Source organism: Gorilla gorilla, chromosome 21 (genome assembly GCF_029281585.2).
Source record: "Gorilla gorilla gorilla isolate KB3781 chromosome 21, NHGRI_mGorGor1-v2.1_pri, whole genome shotgun sequence".
NCBI classification, from domain to species: Eukaryota; Metazoa; Chordata; class Mammalia; order Primates; family Hominidae; genus Gorilla; species Gorilla gorilla.
The window spans coordinates 44,761,335-44,777,454 of NC_073245.2; the positions used below are offsets into that span (position 1 = coordinate 44,761,335).

A 16,120-nucleotide genomic window follows, 5' to 3' on the forward strand; every position below is an offset into this window, starting at 1 on the left:
GCTCCATGTTCACAATTTCAGACAGATTGTGCCAGACTCGGGCGGGGAGCTCTTGAATCACACGTTGTGCCAAGACCATCCTGGAAGTCTCTGGGGAGGGGGGAGTGCTAAATAGATGCGGCCCCATCAGGAGCTCGCCAATTAGCAGTAACCTTTCACTGTGGGCCTGGGCTGGGGTCCCGGGGGAACAGCTCCGATCACCTGGGTGACTCCTGCCTCCGCCCTGGCCTTTCTGAAAAGCTTTTCGCGGCTGCCTGCCCTCCCCACTCCAGCAGCTGAGCGCCAGCAACGGCACCCAGGCCCTTTGTGTGTGGAGATGTACAGAATAACAGGCACGAGGCCACGAGGAGGTGGCAGGGCCGTGTGAACGGGGCGGCCGTGGGCCCCGAGCCTCTTATCAGGCTGGCTGAGTGGTGTCAGCTGGCCCGACAAGGTGTGCCAGGAGCAAGACGGGTCCTTCAATAGCAAACAGCTGTGGGGCTGACGCCTGCCCTCCCCTCCAGCAGGAAAGGGGGCTGCAGGGAAACCACAGGGCAGGAGGCTGGGGGTGAGGCCAGGGCCCGGAAGGGAACAGACTGCTGGGGAACTGCTCCGTGCAGGCAGTCCCCACAAGGGAGATACACAGACCCAGAGACACTAGGCTGTCAGCCGCCAGCTCCTTAAGGGGAGTCTGTGGGGACGTTAGGGGGCTTTGAAGATCAAGAGCAAGCCATATGGAGGGAATCTGAGGGGAAAGGAAGCAGGCTTTTCTCTAAAAGTGCCCAAAAGACACATCTCCAAGAGAATTCTTCCCCAAAGGACCCCAACTCAAGGATGTCAGCAACAAGAGGATGTGGGCTTCGCCTGCTCCTTCTCAGCTCTCTCCAGCACTTACAACAGTGCCTGACACATAGTAGGTAGTCAGTAAATAATGAATGAATGACTGAGTGGTCATAAGTGGCAGCTGGGCAGGGTCACTTGGACACACTCTGCCCTGGTTTGAATACGGCCCCATCATGGAAGTGGCCCTGTGACCCCGAGCACTTACTGTGCTTCGAGCTTCAGGCCCTTTATCTGTAAAATGGGGATAACAGAAGCCCCTTTCCCATGAAGAACTGAGTTGTGTGTGCAGCACTTGGCACTGAGCCTGGAGTACAGGGATTGCTAGATAAATATTGTTATTAAGAAGTGCTTTGCAGTTCACCATGTTTCCCCCAGGTATGAGAGAGCCGAACACCAGGGCAACCCTCGGAGGTTGTTAGGGTCAGGACCTGCCTGAGGTACAGTGGCTGGTGGATGGCACAGATGGCTTCAGACCTTGGACTCTGTAGTCCAAGTAGAATACAGGCCACACTGGGAGGGGACACTCGCTCACAACACGTTCTGGCACAGACAGGTCTTGGTTTCACCCAGTAGCTTTCTCGACCCACCATGATGGCCGAACAGCAGTGTCTCTTCACCAGCAGCCCATTCAAGAGCAGAGAGCAGATGGGGGGCAAAGGGCATCTGGGATGTGGGGTCCTGAGCCCCACAGCTAGCGGGCAGTGTCCCTAAGTGGTAACCCTGGGAGGTGACCTCACTGGCCCCAACAAGGCCCTCTTGCCAGTGGCTTCCTTCCTGGTCAGAACCCATTTCAATGGGACGTCTCAGATAGCACATATCTCTCTCTCTCTCTGTGTACAGGAGAAGCCACTTGCTGGTCCGGCTTCCTCGCTGTGAGATTATGGGCAAACCCTTCAACCTCCCCGAGCTTCACTTATGAGATGAGCTGTAAAGTTCCATGACTTTTCTGCTCTAAACCTCTCTCAGGAATCAATTTTACCTCTTTTGGGGAGTATCCCACCCCCTCCGACATCTCAGGCCATCTGTACGGGCTGATCAATGACTAACTTGTTCACTATTGCCCCATAAATGCCCAGCATTACAGGGCTCTTCATATACTGCCATGACAGGGTTGGGATGGGACAAATATTATGATAAGTCAGTTAGACTTTTAAAAAATTTTTTACTCAGCAAAGATATGGATTTGGGATGTACAGTTATAATACACTTCTAACCAGAGTTTCACATTGGTGAAAATAAACAAAATGAGCCTTAAGAATGAATATAGCTGGTTTTGGCTGGGCGCGGTGGCTCACGCCTGTAATCCCAGCACTTTGGGAGGCCAAGGCGGGCGGATCACGAGGTCAGGAGATCAAGACCATCCTGGCTAACATGGTGAAACCCTGTCTCTACTAAAAATACAAAAAATTAGCCGGGCATGGTGGCGGGAGCCTGTAGTCCCGGCTACTCGGGAGGCTGAGGCAGGAGAATGGTGTGAACCCGGGAGGCAGAGCTTGCAGTGAGCTGAGATCACGCCACCGCACTCCAGCCTGGGCAACAGAGCGAGACTCCATCTCAAAAAAAAAAAAAAAAAAATGAATATAGCTGGGTTTCTATTTGTTGATCTGGGCAGTAGTTATAGAAGTGTGTTCAATTTATTAAGTCATTAAATCTTAACATTTGGCCGGGAATGGTGGCTCATGCCTGTAATCCCAACACTTTGGGAGGCCCAGGCAGCCGGATCACCTGAGGTCGGGAGTTTGAGACCAGCCTGACCAACATGGAGAAACCCCGTCTCTACTAAAAATACAAAATTAGCCGGGTGTGGTGGTGCATGCCTGTAATCCCAGCTACTCAGGAGGCTGAGGCAGGAGAATCGCTTGAATCCAGGAGACAGAGGTTGCAGTGAGCCGAGATCGCGCCATTGCACTCTAGCCTGGGCAACAAGAGTGAAACTCCGTCTCAAAAAAAAACAAAAACAAAAACCTTAACACTTATAATCTGTGTATTTCTGTATGTCTGATAAACTTTAATTTAAAAAACAGTTTTTAAAAAGGATATCATGGGGGTAGTTCCACTGAATTTTTAAATTCAGGTAAAAGACCCATGCAGAATGTACCATCTTTACCATTTTTAAGTATAGAGTGAAGTCAGCCACATTTGGATCACCTGAATCCAGAGGCATAGCTCTAGAGGCTTAGCTGCTTAAAGGCCAATAGACCTCCCTGTTCAACATTGTTTCAGACCAGAACACAGATATTTCCGGAAAAGGAAGGAGATAAAATTTTGTGGGAAGGAATGGAGAAAGAAAGCAATCTGATGAGGAGACAATATTTTATGTAGGTGAGATGGAAATTTCCCCCTAACCAGCTTGGGGGCCTTAGGTGGGTTACTTTATTTCTATACCTTTTTTTTTTTCTTTTTTTTGAAACACAGTCTCACTCTGTTATCAGGCCGGAGTGCTCACTGCAACCTCTGGCTCCTGGGTTCAAACAATTCTCCTGCCTCGGCCTCCCAAGTAGCTGGGATTAAAGGCACCCGCCACCACGCCTGGCTAATTTTTGTATTTTTAGTAGAGATGGCGTTTCACCATGTTGGCCAGGCTGGTCTGAAACTCCTGACCTCAGGTGATCCATCCACCTCAGCCTCCCAAAGTGCTGGGATTACATGTGTGAGCCACTGTGCCCGGCCTATTTCTATACCTCTTGAAAGTCAGTTTCCGCACCTATAAAATGGGCCTAAAAAGTGCTAGTTGGATGTTCCAAGGATCAAGAATGTATGTCAGGCATCCAGCACATACAGACTTGGTTAATGTTCTCTTCGCTTGGACCCCTCTGAGTCTGGACATTTTGTGTTTAGGAATCTCCTCTTATCTCTGGTCCCTCTGACGCGTCCAGAGGGGACCCATGACAAAATGCGTCCCCCTCAGTAACACCCACCATCAGAAGAGATGCACAGTCTTATTTAATTCCTAAATAATATGCTAAGGCTCCCACAAACTTGGAATAAGCTTTCCAAAAGTCAAAGTGTAATTGACCAACCCAGATAAAAAAGCAAAACATACTGTCCCGTGTGGCCTGTCTCTTCCCAGCCTCCCACCTGCACTCTTAGGTTGACTCTGGTAAACAACAGCTTTGCACCTGGTCCAATGTGACCATAAAATTAATCCCAGCAAAATTATTCAGGGAAGCAGTTTTCAGTTAGTTCCTTCTTTAAAAATTGATCACTTTCTCCCTTAATGTTCAAATTTGGGTCCTGTAATCCACCTATCTCTACAGCAAAGATTTACATAGGAAAGGAGAGGGCCTGGAGCGACCAGAACTCAAACCACACAAGGGCTGCAGAGCCATACCTTGAACTGTCCTCTGGTGAGCTAGGGCCACCTGGATTCCATGTGTGCTACACCCTAGGGGAAGAACGCCAGGATGTCTACGTGGCCTTCAAGGAGAACCCTGAGAAGACAGCAACAAAGGGATCCGACAGTAGTCACGTGCCACAGACATCTCTGCTATCCCTTGCATCCATGGAGGTAATAACCTTCATGCTAAATGCTGCAGGGGAGGCAGGCCTTCACTAGCTAAGGATCCAGACAGTGCTGCAAGGGAAGAGCTGCTAATAAAGGAAGCAGAAAGCACCTTCCCTGTAGACTTGGGAAGCCCCTGCCATCCCCTTTCTGCCTGGTACCCAAATTAGCTTCATCTAATCCATTGCCCTAAGCAAACTGGACAGTGAATTGACAAAGGAAGTTCACTTCATCTATAGGCTGGATCAAGAAGGGACTTGGAGTCTCCTGCCTATCAGAGCTTCCTGGAAACACTTAGCAGGAGTAATGGAATGGAACCCTGTAACACCCCATGGGAAGAACGATGAAAAACACACAGTCACTTGTGTAGGATCAACCTCTGGGGCCTTCCTGCATGGAGAAGAACATTGCCATGGTAACACACACCATCCTTTCGAACCATCCAACCCCCAAACAGCCTGCCAGAGCCAGGCCAACAGAATCAGACATGGCAATAGTTTTAAAAATTTATGGAGAAGCTGGGCATGGCGGCGCATGCCTGTAGTCTCAGCTACTCAGGATGCTGAGATGGGAAGACCACTTGAGCCCGGGGTTTGAGTCTAGCCTGGGCAACACAGCAAGACCCATCTCTAAAATAAAAACAAAAACAAAAAAAACCTACACATTTATGGAGCTACATTCTTGGACATCACCAGCTCCCTTAACACCAGCCCATTTGGGTTCTAAATGAAAAGCTAGGTGGCAAGTCATTGACAAAATCACCAAATGTCTACTTAAATATATCTGATATTTCAAAATATTACAGCAATGGTCCTTAGACCAGCAGCATTGGCATCACCTGGGAACTTGTTAGAAATGCACATTTTCAGGTTCCACCTTAAACCCACCAAATCTGATGTGCTGGGGGTTTTAACAGGCCCCCCCAGATGATTCTGATGCAAGACAGATTTTGAGAACTGCTGATTAGAATGTCTCCATGATTGAGCCAGGGAGGTAACTGTAGGAAAACAGGCATTGGCTCATTAAATATAGACATGCTCTGTGCTTCCTGGCCTAATATATTAATATTTTCATTTCCAATGAAGGCCAATTTTCCTAATGGTGAGAACAAAAGAATCTTATTGGGCAACATTAGTATAAATTCAACACATCTGCCCAGAGACTTAATGTGGATTATGGATAGAAAGAGCAGGAACGCCCTGCATCCTGACATCAGATTTTTAAGTCCTCCTTGGCAAAGTTAATTAATACTTAAGCAGGGCATCCCTTGGCAGGTCCTTTCTGGCTTCCTCGGTTTCCTCAGATGGATCTGAATGCTCAGCATGCTAATTCCCAGGCTGCAGACCTAAGAGGGGGATCGGCATGTCTTACCAGGCCATTAGACAGGCTCCTGCCGGGGCGACCTCAGGGAGCTCCTGAATCAGACTGAATCTTGCCTGTCTCCCCACATGAGCCAATTAAATGGACCCCTGCCCTTGATGGTGAAGTGAGGTCCAGTTGCTAATGGATTGCAGTTCTGTCATCTCCATTAGAACTTCGAAGTCACTTGCTGGTAATAAGTTACATACTTATCAAGGTGGGATCACAGTTTTAGGCCACCAGGGTGCCATTTAGTGTGCCACCATCACTATATTAGTAGAGTGTGCCTTCCAGCAACGACGAGGCCATGGTTGAGAGGATGCGGCTAAATAGCGGAGACATTTCTCAACTGGGTTTCTCCGATGGTAGAAGAAAAAACCACAGAGAAAGGCCTTAGGATAGGCCTTCTGGTGCATTTCAGATCCAGCTCTTGACAAGGAATAAAAATCAACGAGACTGCTATTGGAGGAGAAAGTCAGCCAGTAGAGCCCACCCCAAAGGAAGCAAATCTTTGGCTACCACGTGGGAGGGAGCCCAGGACTTCAGGGGGCTGATTGCACAGGCAAATGTGAGGATGCCGCTCCATCCCATCCAGGCCATCAAAGTGGCTGAGATCACAGACAAAAGTTACCCTGCATATTAATTACTAGCATGCTCTTCCCAACTTCTGCAATCATGCCATTCCTCCTGTCCCCAAAACCCAGCCTTAATAAATTCAGTCAGGGCTGGGTGCAATGGCTCACGCCTCTAATCCCAGCACTTTGGGAGACAGAGGTGGGAGGATCGCTTGAGCTCAGGAGTTCAAGACCAGCCTGGGCAATACGGTGACCCCCCTTCCCCCCACCCCCCACCGCCAGGAGGTCTCTACAGAAAACGCAAAAAACCTAGCTGGGCGTGGTGGCATTCGACTGTAGTCCCAGGTACTCAGGAAGCTGAGGTGGGAGGATCACTTGAGCCTGGGGAGGTGTAGGCTGCAGTGAGTCATGACCGTACCACTGAACTCCAGCCTGGGTGACACAGTGAGACCCCATCTCAAAAAAAAAAAAAAAAAAAGTCAGCCAGAACTGGAGTTTTGGAAGCTTCTAGGGGGATTCCTGTAAAGTCTCATTTCAGCTCCTGGTGGGGCTGAAAAAAGAAGCAAGGGGGAGGAGTCAGTCTCCTGCAAAGGGGCCCCAGAGGGAAAGGAAGGAGGAGGTGGAGAGGAAATTGAAAACCACACTAAACTAAGAGAACAAAAAGAAAAGAAAACCAGAATGAAGACCATCACCCAAACACCCAGAAACCCTCTCTTCAGCATCCCCAAGAGAAGCTGTCATAATTTGTAAAGGGCAATCAGGTGATTGAAGAGAGGGTATTGCTTCACTGGGACAAAGGCAGTATTTTAATTTCTCTCGGTTCTGAATACTACCTACTGGGGACTGGAAATTGAAAAAAAAAAAAACCCTCCAAAATAGGAATTTACCCCAGAATTTTAGGACCCAAAGTTCCATTGAGCTTCGTAGGCCTGGATGGGGCAGAGGGATGGGACCACACTCTCCCCATAAATAAATAAATACATAAACAAGGCGCTGAGGACTCAATATAGCACCTGCCTCTTCTCCACCCTTGTGCACAATCTCCAACTGTTAGCGCACAGCCGCCGCCGCCACCGCCACCACCGAGTCGCACCTGCCATCTGGAACAGGCCTCACATATTCCAAGACCTCCTTTCTGCTTCGCTGAACCTCCATCTTCTTTTCAAATCACGCTGGGGACCAAAACGCACACCCCAGGCCACAGAGAAAGGTGCCTGGGACCAGCCCCTCAAACAACGGCGCTACATTTGAGGATGCCATCTCCTCCAAGCAGCTCTGAGTCTTTTTTCTCTTTCTTTTGGGTTTTGTTAACTCTGGGATGTCTGGAATGGGTGTAGGGGGAAGGAATGGGAAGAGAAAGGGGCACAGTGGGCCACAGTGCCCCCCCAGTTAGAAGGAGAGGGGCTGGGGAAATGCAGATCCGAATGACAATGACTTGTGAGGGCTGGAGGGAGGAGTACTGTCCAGCATCCCCGGACGGACAGGACAGGGTCTGGGCCTGGCTGCAGGACTCTGGCCTGGCGGGGGCAGGGAGAGGGTCCACAGGAGGGTGCTCTAGAGGTGAAGTCACAGGCCTAAGGACAACCCAGCCCCCACCCCAGGCAAGGGGCTGTCCTGCCTGGGCCTCAGTTTCCCCCTGTGTGAGGTGACACCATAGGCATAATGGCTTTCGCCACCTCATAGGAAGTGTGTGGGAACCCAAATGATGCACAAACAGCACCCGCCCTAGAAGACACCCATTAAAGAGCTCTGTCTGCTACTCTGGCGACCCGCCTCCCGGGGCACCACAGCCTAGGACAGGGAATCGGGAGTCACCGAAGGGGGGGTCCTAGGCGGAAGGAGGTAGCCCTGAGCCAGCCAGGCCCCGCGGGCGGGTCCCTCTCGGGCCGAGGAGGCGGCCTGGGCGCGCTAACGAGCGGAGAGCCCCAGGTGCGGGCCCCACCCAGGGCCGGGGGAAGAGGTGGGGATGGAGGGGGAGGGGAGTGGGCCGCGCTAATGACTGTTGACAGCGCGCGCTGGGGCCGAGCTGGCCGCGCGCGCCGCTGACAGCTGCTCGGGCGGGGGGCAGGGGCGGGGGCGAGGCGGCCGCGCTCTCTTCACGGCGCAGGCGCGTGCGCCCCGGCGGGGAGGGGCGGGAAGGCGCGCGCGCGCCGGGCTGGGTTCGGAGGGCCTGCCGGAGCGGCTCGCGCGGGCTCCTCGCGGGCAGGCAGGTAATGAGAGTAACCATGGCAACCCACCAGAGGAAGTGTATTCTGCAGGAGACGTTAATCCCCTCTCCCCGGAGCTGGGACAGCCTGACTTTCCATTCTCACACAGTAATTAGATACCAGCTGTCAGTGCAGGGGGGACGGCTCCGCGGCTGCAGCCCGGCTGGGAGTGGGGGGGGGGGGGGGCGCACCAACGGGGCGGGGGGGGGACACGCAGGAACGGGGGCGTTAAAGACACAGGGACGCTCGGCGGCGGCGGGCCAGGGCGACTGGCGTCCCCAAGTCTCCAGCCTCTAGGCGCGCGCCCGCTCACCTGGAGACCGCGCCCGCGCGGGCCCCGCCCACCCCACGCGCACCTGCTGCGCGCGCGCCCGCCGGCCTCGCGTCCCCCTTCCGGCCCCGCCAACCGGCTCCCGGCGCACCTGCCCTGCCCCGCCCCCGGGGACGCTGCCCACCTGTCCTTTGTGCAGGGCGGTACCATTCGATCTTGCCAGCTCTCCTTCAGGGAGCGCCCGCTATGTGCCAGGCGCCGTGCCAAGCCTGATCTCCCGTAATCCTCACAGACCCTCCGCGGTCAGTGCCTCTGCTGCTCCCCGCCCAAGGCGCAGCGGGGTGTGGCCATTTGCCCAGGGTCACGCAGACTTGAACCCCCCATCCCCGTGCCCATTTAACAACCAAGATACTGCGCCTCCCACCGCGTCCACATCCACATCTGCTGTGGCTCCGGGGCCTCCTAACCGTCCTGGGAGACAAAACAGTCACACTGGTGGCTGGCGTCGCGGTGCACCTACTGTGTGCCAAGCACTCACGGCCTCGTTTCACTTTCGCAACAGCAACGAGAGATCTGTTGCCCCAGGGTGAGGAAGCGAAGGCACAGAAGAGCTGAAGCGATTTGCCCACAGTCACAAGGTACAGAGTGACAGAGCTGGGGTTCAAATCCAGGGAGTCAGACCCCAGGATACCAACTACTGGGCTCCATTAGCCCCACATTCGTGGTGGCTGAAATCCAGCACACACCTCTTCTTCCTTTCCACAGTTCAGCCCACGCAGGTTCTGTCCCAGCATCGTGAGTAGCTGCCTCTCCTAGCCATACCTGAGAAATCGAAGAAGAAGTTTCTAGGCCTAAAGCCACTGCCACAACCCGCGTTTGTTTCTTTCTTTTTTTTTTTTTTTTGGAGACGGACTCTTGCTCTATAGCCCAGGAGGGAGCCCATCTCGGCTCACTGCAACCTCCGGCTCCTGGGTTCAAGCGATTCTCCTGCTACAGCCTCCCGAGTAGCTGGGATTACAGACACACACCACCATGCCCGGCTAATTTTTGCAGTTTTAATAGAGACAGGGTTTCCCTATGTTGGCCAGGCTGGTCTCGAACTCCTGGCCTCAAGTGATCCCATTGCCTCGGCCTCCAAAAGTGCTGGGATGACAGGCGTGAGCCACCACACCCAGCCCACAACCCTCATTTCTGTCAGGCCTCCCAGAAGCTCCTACTGTCAGTGCAGGCAGCTGCTTGGAAGTCATTCTAGGCCACCCCTTCCATTTCCCAGGTAGGTGAACCAAGACCATTCAGGTGCGAGGCTGGCCTGAGTCAGAGATGGCCTGGGAGAGCCTTTGGGGGGCAGGGAGGGTTCAGTCCCCTCAGGCCTGGCTGTGTCCCCTGCCCCCCACCCACAATCAGGCCCAGGGTTGGGGGGTGCACACCAAGGAGGGGCAGGAAGTGTCCAAGAAGCAGAACCGGCTCTGTGTCCCCAGTGGCGGCGGGTGTCTGGGGCAGGAGGAGGCTATCTGATCCCTTCCCCACTGCCCCGGCCATGACCTCCTCCCTCCCTCCCTCGCTCCCTCCCTCCCTCCTCCCTCATGGCTGGGGTAGCCAGCACCCTGGGCTGCAGCTGAGAACCCAGCGTTCCCCAACCCCGCCAGCATTCCAGTGAGAGGAGGGGTGGGGGGAGGCTGCACCCAGAGCTTATGGGACAGGGGCACCCCTGGGGCTGCTCCACTCTGGGAGGGCCAAGGCCAGGCTGCCTCCAACCTCACCGTTTCCTGCCTCCGCTCTCCCCATCTCTCAGTAGCAGAGCTGCCTAAATTTGGCTCCAGGAGGGAATGGGGGAGGCAGCGGCAGGCGGGTGCCGTCAGAGGCCAGGGCGTCGCTCCCGTCTAGCCGGCTGGCATTTTTGCTGTCTGGAGGAGGGCAGGGGGGCCCGGCAGCCCTCTCCCGGAAAGGGAGATGTTCGTACCTTCTGACATACACTGAGTAATGTGCAAACGACATGCAAACCGAGCTTCAAATCAGCATCTCAGCCAGGGAACAGCTTGAGAGCTGCTTTTGGGATGACAGCAGAAGGACCAGAGCCCAGTGCCCAGGGGCTCCAGTGGGGGTGGGGTGGGGTGGGGGGCGGCACAGAGTGTCTAGAGCTGGGCATTGGGAGACTCAGTTTCTTGCCAGCTGCAGGGCTTTGTTCCAGTGGCTGGACCCTCTGGGTCCCAGCCCAAGGGCAGGGCCATGGCTTTCTCTGCCTGCTCCAGCAAAGCACTGGGCACACCCTGTCACGTGGTTAAGCACGTGAGTTCTGCAGCCATCCTGCCTAGGTTTGAACCCTGGCTCTCCATGGGCCAGCTGAGTGAATTCCTCAATCGAGCACTCAGGCAAGCAGCTAGTGGAACTGGGTGTCTGTTTTAGAACAGCCACTTCCCTTCCCTGGAAGTTGGGCACGGGGGCATGACCTGAAAGAACCTGGGCTTTGGAATCAGATCTGGATTCCAGGCCTCACTCAGCCAGTGAGGCTCTCTGAGTCTCACTCCCCTCATTTGGGAAATGGGTTCAGGATCTCAAGGTCAGCTGTGACGTCCACGTGATGACCTTGCACATGGTGGGCACACACAGGCCTTCCCATGGTGCAGCCTCACTGCTGTCTGCATTCATGTGACTCCTAGCTCCATCCTGTCCCATCGCTCCTCTTCTCTTTGTTCTTCCGTCCTGGCTTTTTCGTCTCTAGATGTAAATTTCTTGCAGTCTTTTTCCCTTCTGTCTCTCTACTTAACTGGTGATCTTGGAAAAGTCATTGGCTTCAGAGTCTCAGTCTGCACATCTTCTAAATGGGAGTAAATGAGAGGTGGACAATGAGCTCTGTCTGGGGCCTGAGGCTCATCTTTACAAGACCGCCCACCCATCATTCCAAAGGGCCATCAGGGGTGGGCTGTGCCCTCGACTCTATCGGGCATGGTGTGTTGGGGGCTCCACTTCTCAGTAACTCTGTTTAACCCCAGATAACTGCTCTCCTGCCCCTCGGCCGGGGCTGATATGAGCTGAATCCAGCTTCCTGCCACCCAAAAGCCACTTCCTGCCAAGCTGATACCAGAAGAACTTGTTTTCTGTGCACAGAGCAGTCCCTGGTGGGGCAGCCACCAGCTTGCCTCGGGTGTGAACATTTTTTTCCATTTGCCGGTCTGTCTGCTGGGCTGGGCAGGGGAGGCTGGGGACTCTGACCCCTTCGCCTCTGCACCTGCCTGTCCTGCCCCGAGGTAGCCTCTGGGCCCACCAGCCATCCCAGGAAGGGTGCCAAGTGTCCCTCTGGGCCCAGACAGATGTGTGTAGGCCGTGACACACAGTCTGACACAGCCACACACACACAGTCAGTCTGACAGAGCCACTGTGGCCACTGGGCATTTGGGCAAGGACTCAGGGAGACAATGTGTGACTGTCACACACAGTTAAGGTCACAGAGACATGGACATAGCCTCACACATGCAACCATCTGCAGTCCTTGGACAGTCTCACACACAATTACACGCAGGCCCACAGCCATGCTCAGAATCCCACAGCACTCCACACAGCTTCACACATGTACACAGGAATCTTCCTCCCAGGCCCCCACACCTGCCCAGCACCGACCTTCCAGATGCATTCACTGATTCAACAAATCCTTTTTGAGGGTCTTCTCTGTGCAGGCCCTGGGCTAACCCATAATCAGAATGACTGGAACAGGAACAAATAATTAGCTGACCTGTGCTGTTGCCTCCGTTTCCCCATCTGTGAGATGGGGATCCTAGCCCTGCCACATGTGACTGTCAATGTTAGGAGTGAATGTGTGGAAAGCCCTCGGTCCGTGTTTGGCCCACAGTGTCATCTAAGTAAGGCTATCCTGGTTAGCCAAAAGCATCCCATGCCCAGCTCCACGCAGAACACCTGGCACACATTATCTCCCTGAGCCCTTGTCCAAGTCCCCAGCAGCTGGGGTCATCGCCCCCATTCCTCAGATGAGGAAACCGAGGTTCAGAGAAGAGGCCCACAGTCTGTAGGTTGCCCCACCGATCTCATGTCATGCCACAGTGCTGCTCCAGCCTGCCTCGCCACCCCCTACACACACACACCCAGCCTGCCTCGCCACCCCCTACACACACACACACACACACACACACTATTCCCTCTGGCTAGAAGGCCCTCCTCACTTGCATATAGCATGCCCAGCTCCTCTGAGCTGCCTACTTACACTTCTGTGAAATGGGGATACTAGCCCGTGTCAGCCCCTGTTTATTTTCCCCAGGGCACTGGACTTTAAGGGCCAAGAGTGAAGACCATTTTGTCCTGTTCTCTGGCACACAGTAGGCACTCGACAACTATTTCAAAACTAAAGGAATAAACAAGTGGCCTCATGGCTACTGAGGACAGAGTCTGTAACTGAACGCAGGGCACTCTGAAGCTGGAGCTCACTTCTACATTATTGCCTTTCTCATGCTACTAGCAGGCACTGAATGTGTCAGTGAGTGAATGAATGAATGAAACCAAGATCTCAGGATCCCAGTCAAGTGCTCCCTGAGCTTCATTTCCTGGTAGTGTGGACATGAGCCAAGCTCCAGCCACCTTGGATGGTGGCGGGGGTGGCGGGGCTGATGGGCTGCCTGAAGCCGGCTGTCAGGAGCTCGTCTGGCCACAGCCGCCAGCAGGAGAGACCAGCTGGCGGTGCAGGGTCCATCGGCCCGGGCCTGGAATCTGAGCTGCCCTCAGAGGCCCAGCTTCTCTCTGGGCCCCCACAAACTGGCCTTTGTTCCTGGGCCGGCCAAGACCCAGCAGCTTGGGCTTTCTGTCTGCCCGCGGCACCCGCGCTGAGCTGGCGGGGGTAAATGGGCCAGCCTCCCCTCTGTCCATGCCCAGGATGTCGCTTTAGGACTAAATGGAGATGTAATTTTCTATACAAATCCATGACAATTTAGATGGAGTGATTGTAATTGGCTTTTCAATGGGGGTTTTGTCCAGAGCTGGTGGCTAGAACTGGGTGGCCTGTTTGAGGCAGGCTCCATTTAAATGACAATAAAGCAATAATATTGAGGACTTGTACAGTGCCCAGCACTCCTCCCAGCCCAAGTAGAGCCTCATGTTTATGGATCTGGTCCTTCCCTGAGGCTGTCTGGACAGGCGGGTGGTGGGGGGCGCTAAGCCCAGGAGACAGGTGGCCATATCTTTGGGCTTCAGGACACAGAGCTTCAGAACGGCTGGGGCAGGGTCCCGCACCCACTGGCTTACCTGTGTCCTTATTCCTGACACTGTCACTAACTAGTGCCTCCTCGGGCTAGCTGCTAGTCCAGGTTTCGGGGGCACCAAGACAATGAGAGCTGCTCAGGCAGGTCAGAGGGAGAAGGCTACAATGGCCAGTACAGCATGACATTTGAGAGCATGACCAAGAGATGACCAACAGCCAGACAGCCTGAGCTCAAATCCTACTCCACTTCTTTTTAAAAAAATTTTTTTGAGACAGGGTCTCGCTGTGTCACCCAGACTGGAGTATAGTGGCAGGATCACGGCTCACTGCAGCCTCGACCTCCAAGGCTTAAGCAATCCTCCCACCTCAGCCTCCCAAGTAACTGGACCATAGGCATGTGCCACTACACCTGGCTAATCTTTTTATTTTTTTGCAGAGACAGAGTCTCATTGTGTTGCCCACGCTGGTCTCGAACTACTGGGCTCAAGAGATCCTCCCGCCTCAGCCTCTGAAAGTGCTGGGATTACAGGTGTAAGCCATTGTGCTCAGCCCCTACTCCACTTCTGACTCGTCTCTTGAACCTTACCAAGTTACTTAACCTCTCCATGCCTCAGTTTCCCCAGCCATAACATGAAGCTGCAGTGAAAGTTTTTGTGAAGATGAAACACCTTAATAGTGCCTGGCATGTGGAAGGTGCTATATATAAGTCATTGCCGTGATTCATTCCAAGCTCTAGCTCTGGTGTCAGGGTGACCTTGGGCACGTGACTTAACCTCTTTAAACCTCCACTGGCTCCTCTTTAAAATGGGGCTTTTAGGAGAACCAACCTCACGGGGTTGTGAGGATTTTAGAGGATGCAGGAAAGCGTTGAGCACACAGCCGTTCTCAATAAACACGAGCTCTCTTGCTGTGGTGCTCTTGCCTTGAGGAGCTCGCCAGCTAGTGATCATTACCATGTCGAGTGTGGGGAAAAGGGAAGAGAATAAAGCTCGCGGGAAGCCACCACGGAGCTCAGCTGGCTCTGCCATCAGGGGATGCAATAGGAGAGAATGATCCAGAGGGCCCTCAGGAACAGGGCAAGGAGTGGGGCTGCGTGAAGGAAGGCTTCACAGAGGAGGTGACATTTGGGCTGGGTCTTGAAGGATGCGTGGCACTTCTGCCACCAGAAAGGGTGATACCCAGCCTGGCCAACATGGTGAAACCCCGTGTCTACTAAAAATGCAAAAATTAGCTGGGGCTGGGCACGGTGGCTCATGCCTGTAATCCCAGCACTTTGGGAGGCCCAGGTGGGTGGATCACTGAAGTCAGGAGTTCGAGACCAGCCTGACCAATATGGTGAAACCCTGTCTCTACTAAAAATACAAAAATTAGCTGGGTGTGGTTGTGGGCACCTGTAATCTCAGCTACTAGGGAGGCTGAGGCAGGAGAATCGCTTGAACCCAGGAGGAGGAGGTTGCAGTGAGCTGAGATCGTGCCATTGCACTCTAGCCTGAATGACAGAGCAAGACTCTGTCACAAAAAAAAAAGAAAAAAAAGATTAACTGGGTGTGGTGGTGCACACCTGTAGTCCCAGCTTCTTGGGAGGCTGAGGCACAATAACCACTTGAACCCAGGAGGTGGAGGTTGCAGTGAGCCGAGATCTCGCCACGGCACTCCAGCCTGGATGACAGAGCGAGACCTTGTCTCAGAAAAAAAAAAAAAAAAAAAAAGATACCAGGGTCAGGCACTGTGGTTACAAAGTCAACAGGCAGACCTGGCTGCCTCCTGAATGAGTGATTTGTGCCTGTGAAAAGGGTGGTGGACAGGGAGCCTCTGCTGAAGGTGCGATGTTAAGTCACCTCTGAAGGCCAACAGCCTGTGCAAAGGTCTTCAGGCAGGCAGGCGGCCGGCATCGTGGGCAGTGGTGAGTAGGATGGCGGGGAGGCTATGCTGAACATGCTGGAGGGACGGATGGGGTGGCGGCTGTATTCACGTGAAACAGGCAGCCATAGAGGGATTTTAAGCAGGCGGGTGACACCATCCAGAGGATATTTTTAAATGATCCCTCTGACTGCTCGTGGAAAATGGGCTATGGAGAAGAAGGGGTGAGAGAGAGGCAGGGAAGCCATGGGGAGGCAGCTGGATCACTGGGGGAGAGAAGTGGTTAGACCCAAGGTATAGCAGGGCCCATGAGCTGCTGGAAGG

At 53.7% G+C, this 16,120-nt stretch overlaps 1 protein-coding gene and 1 long non-coding RNA gene across 2 annotated transcripts in view; one reads left to right on the top strand and one right to left on the bottom strand.

Moving 5' to 3' along the window:
* The window catches only part of NOL4L (nucleolar protein 4 like), a 143,085-nt gene that overhangs the window by 85,556 nt on the left and 41,409 nt on the right, over positions 1 to 16,120 (bottom strand). The gene's annotated exons all lie outside the window — the stretch shown is intronic.
* Positions 8,041 to 10,162, top strand: LOC129529168 (uncharacterized). The gene is made up of 3 exons (XR_008674619.2): positions 8,041 to 8,187; positions 9,299 to 9,374; positions 9,502 to 10,162. It is a non-coding gene; the product is annotated as an uncharacterized lncRNA (long non-coding RNA).